A 6,000-nucleotide genomic window follows, 5' to 3' on the forward strand; every position below is an offset into this window, starting at 1 on the left:
GGGATACATCTTAGGGTTGTCATTGTTGTGAACAGACACCGTAACCACAGCAACTCTTATAATGGAAAACATTTAATTGGGATTGGCTTATAGTTCAGAGGTTCAGTCCATTAGTGTCATGGTGGGAAAGATAGTAGTGCACAGGCAGACCTGGTACTGGAACAGGAGCTGAGAGTTCTATATCTTGTTCTGAAGGCAGCAGGAAGAGAGCACTGGACCTGGCTGGAGCTTCTGAAACCTCAAGTCTGCCCCACTAGTGATACACTTCCTCTGATAAGGCCACACCTACCCGACAAGGTCACACCTCCAAAAAATGCCACTTCCTATGGTTTTGTGGGGGACATGTTTATTCAAACCACCACAGAATAGCACACCCAGTCAGCAACCATCATCCTTCTGATCTAATCCAAGTGGCATCCAGTGTGGGAGGGTCCATAAGAGAGAGACCGTGAAGACCTGGTGACCATGGAAGCTGACTCCCTCTGTCTTCCGTTGCTGTAGTTGGTTACAGAATGTCCCTCACAGGCTCATGCATGTTAGCCCAGTTCCCCATGAGCAGCATTCCTGGACCATAGTGGAAATTAGAAGTTGGGCCTACTTAGAGAAAATAGGTTATTTAAGAGTGTGCCTTAGAGAGATCTACCTTGTTCCTGGCCTTTGCCTCTTGTTCCTCTGCATTTCCTGGTCTCCAGGAGGTGAACTGGTCTACCACAGGCGCTCTGCTATGACCTCACTTCAGGCCCATAGCAATGGAGCCAACTATTGACAGACAGGAACCTTTGGAACCATGAGGCAAAAATGAATTGTCTGTCTCTTAAGTTGTTTGGCTCAGATTATATGGCCACAGCAATGAAAAATTTAGATATTCTTAAGGTCTACTTCTGCAAGCAAAATACACTCACCCCCTCTCGAGGACTCCCAGAATCCTGCCCTATCATATCATTGGTTGTATCACATCATCTAAGTCAAGACCTGTCCAAGTCAGGGAAGATGAGGCTCTTCAGATGTAGTGGCTTAAGTGAGTGTCTTAGATTCTGTTCCTGTTGCTGCAATAGAATCCTTTGATAGAAGCAGTGTGGGGAAGGAAAGGTTGACTTTAGTCCACAGTTCAAGGTACAGCTCATTGTGACACCGATGATGGCATGGTGTCAGCAGGGGCCTGAAGCAGCCGGTTACCTTATGACCCCAGTCAGAAGAGAACGGGGAATGAATGCATGCTAGCATTTGACTTGCTCTGTCTTATACGGTCCAGGACTTTGTGCTCCAAAAATAGCCCTACCCAAATTAAGATGAGTCTTACCACATCAATTAATATAATCGAGACAATCCCCATAGGCAGGCCCGGAAGTGCATTACCGGTGATTCCAGATCCTGCCCAGCCCCCTACCACCATATACACATAGAAGAGCCCCTTCTTAGCCAGGTACAAAGAGGTGTTAGCAGTGAATACGCAATATATGTTGTGATAGGTTAGCTGCTATTTAAAAGGTAGCAAGTGGCCCACTGTAATTCTGAACTGTAGCCAGGCAAAAAGCATAACCCCCCATGGCTCTTGGCTCTTCCCTCTCACGTCTAACTCATCCTGCTTTCCTCATGGAAGTCAGCTCATGTTTGCAACTGAGCCCTGCCCGCTAGACTCCTGCCAGTGGAGTTTGGAGAGTCCAAAGGTCACTTTTAATTTGGTAATTTTTTTTACTATAATGTTTGAAAAAAAACTCAGAGGGCAGCAGAGCACTGTAGCACTTATGAGGAGGCTCTGAGTTGGACCTCCAACACTGTGTTCAAATAACCCACAGAAAGCGTTCAGCGATGGCAGCAATTCCTCTTAAAGGGCAAAACCTAGGAGTAGGCGGGGAAGTGACCCCTCCCACAGCTGTTCACATTGTAGCCCACGGGATATCTGAATATATTTCCTGTTTCAAAGACATGCAGGTAAGAATGGTAAGGTACAGCTCATTGTGACACAGATGATGGCATGGTGTCAGCAGGGGCCTGAAGCAGCCGGTTACCTTATGACCCCAGTCAGGAGAGAACGGGGAATGAATGCATGCTAGCATTTGACTTGCTCTGTCTTATATGGTCCAGGACTGGAGCGATGGCTCAGTGGTTAAGAGCACTGACTGCTCTCCCAGAGGTCCTGAGTTCAATTCCCAGCAACCACATGGTGGCTTACAATCATCTGTAATGGGATCCGATGCCTGGTGTGTCTGAAGACAGTGACAATGTATACATAAAATAAATAAATCTTTTAAAAAAAGAAAAAAAAGAATCTCTAGTCCAGGTGACAATCTTGGGTTATCCAGGTAGACCTGATGCAGTCATAGGAGTTGTCAGTGGCTGGCTTGGAGGATGAGAGGAAACCATGGGCCAAGAATGGGGGCAGGTGGTAGGGAGAGGTCCTGGGTTTTGATCCACAACACAGGGAGAACAAAACAAAACAACAAGCAAAACCAGCTAGGTATAGAAGAGAGGAAGTACAAGCAGCCCAAGGAGGCCAGTGAGGGTACGACTTTGTCCAAAGCTTCCAGAAGGGGCACAAGGCTGCCTACCCTTGATTTACACCCAGTGAGATGCACTTCAGACCTCTGGCCTCCAGGATTGTAAGTTCTACTTACAATCTGTGGAGTTACAAACCACTGAGTTTTCAAGGCGTGGTATCACATGCTTGCAATCCTAGCACTCACAGATCTGAGGCAGGGGGATCAGTAGTTTGAGGCCGGTCTGGATTACATAGTAAAACAACCGTCTCAAAACAAATAGACCAGTAAGTTTATTGGCAATGTACTCCAGCAGAAATAAGAAATTACTATCATAGATAATGGTGGCATTAAGGTAGATGGGGACAAGGAAAAATGAATTGTGGCGGTGGAAAAGAAGATGGAGAGGGGTAAAGGTGAGAAGAGACCAGAGAACGGAGGGCAGGGAGGAGAAGAAAGAGGTGAAGGGGTGGGCATGTGAGGAGGGGGAGGGGTGACATGAGCAAGAGGTGAGGGTGTGAGAATATGGAGGGACAGAGCAGAGCTGGTGAATGTGAGCTGGAGTGGGGAGGGCAGAAAAAGGTGGAAGAGGGCAAGGGTGAAGAGGAGGATGGAGAGAGAGCTACTGAGTCACCCCAGCCACAGGGTCCAGCCTCCCCGAGTGACCGAGTGACCGACCGACCGGAGCCCTGTGGGGGAGCGGACGCAGGACTTCATTAATCCTACAATTGTTTTAATCCTACAGAACCTCACAGGGATGCACAGTGATTCACAGTGGCACAGTGATGGAGGCTCAGTCCCTGGGGGCTGCCTTTTATTTTCCAGGCTGCCTGAATCTCCAGTTTGTCTAGGGAGTCTCTGGAGACAGGGTTGCATGCTCCCAGAGTCCCAGGCTGAGGGAAGGGGGAGGTGACAAACACATGCTTCTGTGTCAGGTGTACTGCTGTCCTGGGAGAGGACCAATCCTGGCTGACAGCAGGCTGCGCCCCACCATCCCAGCACCTCGTGGGTCCTGGGGGAGGGGGCAGAGGTTTCATCAGGGCACAGCTGTCTTTTTTACTTCCTTGGCACTCAGCCCAGAGCCTAGATTCCTACAGAGGGAACAGCGGAGAGGGGACTTCATCTGGGGGAAAGGTCACAGGGGGCATCTGAATCCAGAGCTCTTGAGGAAGAAGGTTCCCCAACAGACTTACATTCCTTTCTAGGTGCAGGGCATTGGAGGGGGACACATCTCAGCTGGAAGGGTCAGTGGCTTCACGAAGACCCTTTCTTATGAAGTCAGCCATACCTACTGGGTCACTTATAGATAGAGTAGCTTCTCAGAGACGAGAAACAGAAAGATTTAAACAAATTAGGATCTGTTTTCCTTACAGAGCATGAAGTCTGGGGTTATCAGTGGCTTGCACTGCCTTGGGGCATAGTGGCGCTGGGAAAAGCATACTGTATTTCTCCTGATTGCCTTTCTCAAAGTCACTTTTAAAATGTCATCACATCCGAACTCAGGTGAGAAAAACTTTCCCACCAGTAATGGGGTGGGGTGGGGGATGGTGTCAGATACATGTGCTCCATTTATTTAAAGGAAACATCTCTCCAAAACCAAGTAAGTTCCCGCCTGACATGAGTCCCCTCGGCTACAGAAGATGAGAAAGTCGGCTTTTATTTTTCCAGTTTCTAGAGTGGAAACCCGCAAGCTAAAGGTTACTCTGCGAAGTGTGCCATGTGCTGGCCCACGGTTAGAGATGTCTGCTGATTCCTATCTTATAAAGATGCGCCTGTTCTACTTGGAGTCAGCGAGGACAGAGACCTGTCACCTCCACCCTCAACAGACCCCTCGATGACCTCACCTCCTCAAACCTGGCATTGGGGCTGCAGTCCTTGGGAGATTCCTGCCTTACACAGCCCACGCCTTTTCACCAGTTGAGGAAACAAGATGTTGTCACCTTAATGGCTTTCTTACTTCTTCCTTTCTTCTTCCCTTCTTTCTTGCATTTACTTTACATGCTGCTCCTTCAAAATGAAAGGATTCGTTTTGTTTTAAATTATGTGTCTGCGTGTCTATGTGGGGGTAGGTGCATGTGAGTGCAGGTGCCCTTGAGGTGAACTTGAGGACATCCTCCTGCCTCTGCCAGTGATGATCCATAGCCTTCACCAGGCACCATTTTGTTTAACTTTCAAGTCAAAAGTCCTGGCTGCTTCTTTGAGGGGAAGGTGAGCATTAGGTTGGGGATAGCTTCTCACTTTTCAGTCGGGTACCTGGCCTCAGAGAGATGGATATCACTCAGGCCCAGGGATACTGGTACCCTGTTGTGGGGAGTGTGTGTTCCTGCCTGACTAGATAACTATCTGGAGGCTGTAAAGAGCCTATGGGGCCTGCAGCATAGGCCCATTTTTACAGGAACTGCAACTGGAAGGAAGAAGCCAGGACAGGAGCTTTGCCGAGCAAGGACTCTGCCTCTCCTGTGACTAATGGGCTAGGTTTACTCACAAACACCCCCTGCTTAAATCCATCCATCCTGGGAACTGACTGTTTTAAATGGGCTGTGCATATCTAAGCTGTTGATCTGTCTTATCTATTCCCACACTTGCTTTCACTGCAGTTACTCTGGGATGGGAATAAGAATTGGGGGGAAACAGGGAAAGTTTTTTCTTCATAGTATTCTTTTTTTTTTCTTTTTTTTTCTTTTTCTTCTTTTTTTTCTTTTTTCTTTTTTTCAGAGCTGGGGACCGAAACCAGGGCCTTGCGCTTGCTAGGCAAGCGCTCTACCACTGAGCTAAATCCCCAACCCCTCTTCATAGTATTCTTTTGCTTGTCCTTTGCTGCTGCTGTTTTAAGTTATTTGATATTAGTGTGTATGTGTGTGTGTGTGTGAGCACAAGCACACGTGATTAAGCATGTGTGCCATCATGCTTGTATGAACAAGAACATACATGATCAGAGGACAAGCTTGTGAAGTTGTTTCTTCCCTTCTGTTTTTTATATGGGACTGAAGTTGGGTTTCCAGGCTTGCACAGCAAGCGTATCTGCCCGCTGAGCCTTCTAGCCACCCCACCCGCTCTGAGTACTGGGATTATAGATGTACCTGGGTTTTGTTGTTGAGAATTGAATCCGGGCTTCATGCATGCACGCAGTAACTGCGTGTTTTCCTGCTTTGTGTGTGCACTGTCCTTCAAACTCTAACAGTGGACGTGCGGGCATTCCATATTTATTTGTTAGTCTGGGTGAATGCATTATTGCCTCCCTCAAGACCACTGGTACCCAGAGGCCCCACATTCCACAGTAGAAGTTTTCAACAGTTCGGAAGGGTCCTTGGGGACATGAGATGTCTAGCAAAGAAACCTGGGGCCACTTAGAGAGGAGAGAGCAGAAGGCTTCCCTTGTGTGGACCAAAGCCTGTCTCCTGGCTGTCCTTTGAGACCTGTGCTTCCAGCATCCGGTTTATTAAGATGAGAAAGAAAAAAAAAACAGAACATAGGCAGAGAATAAAAAGTAGAGTAGCTAATAAAAAAGATGAAGCAAATTAGA

Source organism: Rattus norvegicus, chromosome 13 (genome assembly GCF_021556685.1).
Source record: "Rattus norvegicus strain SHRSP/BbbUtx chromosome 13, alternate assembly SHRSP_T2T, whole genome shotgun sequence".
Lineage (NCBI taxonomy): Eukaryota > Metazoa > Chordata > Mammalia > Rodentia > Muridae > Rattus > Rattus norvegicus.